This window comes from Chrysochloris asiatica, unplaced genomic scaffold (genome assembly GCF_000296735.1).
Source record: "Chrysochloris asiatica unplaced genomic scaffold, ChrAsi1.0 scaffold00216, whole genome shotgun sequence".
NCBI classification, from domain to species: Eukaryota; Metazoa; Chordata; class Mammalia; order Afrosoricida; family Chrysochloridae; genus Chrysochloris; species Chrysochloris asiatica.
Window position 1 is genome coordinate 5,595,503 of NW_006408734.1, and position 1,213 is coordinate 5,596,715.

Here is a 1,213-nt window from a genome sequence, read left to right on the forward strand (position 1 = left end):
CAGTGGTGAGGATTTTTGTTTTCTTGACATTGAGATGCAATTCATATCGAAGGCTGTGCTCTTTGATCTTCATAGGTAAATGTATCATGTCCTCTTCACTTTCAGCAAGCAAGGTTGTTAAAAACATGGAACTAGTAATATTTCCTGAATTTTTGAGTTTGCAACTGTGTTACATGCTTTGTGTGTAGTCAGTTTATGATTGTTTATAAAAGTAATATAATGAGTATGTTAAACATAGTTATATTTCCATTCTTATCCTACCAGATAAATTCTTTTAAGAAATGTGTTCTTGCAGTTTAAAATATAATTTCTAATGACAGCTTGAAATATGATACACAATGCCTAATATCTCAAATAACTTTTATAAAATTGAAGATGAGGTGTTTTGGAAGTGTGTTAACAGGCTGAAAAATCATCTCAAGTGATCCTGATAATATCAATGCCAAAGATATTGAGTAAAGTGTTGTGAAAATGAGAGTGAAGAAAGTAATAATTCTAAATTGATTTATTTTATACAGTTTTATAGTAGGTATATAAATGAATGAAAATGCACCAAATTTATCAAAAGATGGAAATATTTTTTTTTAAGTATATGGGTTTATTTTTTTCCATTTCCACAGGAAAAGAGGAAGCTAACATGATTTTAGATGGTGACGTATATTCTAACACACAGTATATATTTTTTCTTCTTTTAAATTCTTAAATGGTTCCTCTGCTAATTGGACAAAGTTCAAAACTTATGAAATCATAAGATTTTTAGACTCTAACTTTTATCTGGAATCCTGTTGTGGCACTGTAGGATAAGCATTTGACCGTAAGGTCGATTTAAACCACAGGTCTATAGTTCAAACTCACCAGCCACTCCTATACAGGGTCACTGTAAGAATGAACCAGCTTCATGGCACTTAACAATAACAACAACAAACTTTTTATCTAACTATTGTTTTTGCTTTGTTTTGTTTTTAATCTTTTACTTTCCCTTAGAGTTCAGCAATATGGAACTATTTGTGAATTTCTTAAAGGATAAGAATCTCTTTCCCTTTTTTTTGCCCCTGTCTTATCTTCTGCACTAAGGCACTTCAAAGCTTCAATTCAAGCTGTGCCTCCTGTTTGAAAAATCCCAGAAGGGACCCCCTTCCTTCTCCTTTTTCTTGAAAGGCATCTTTTCCATATCTTTTACATAGCACTGTGTTTTAATTTTCTCTAAAAGTCT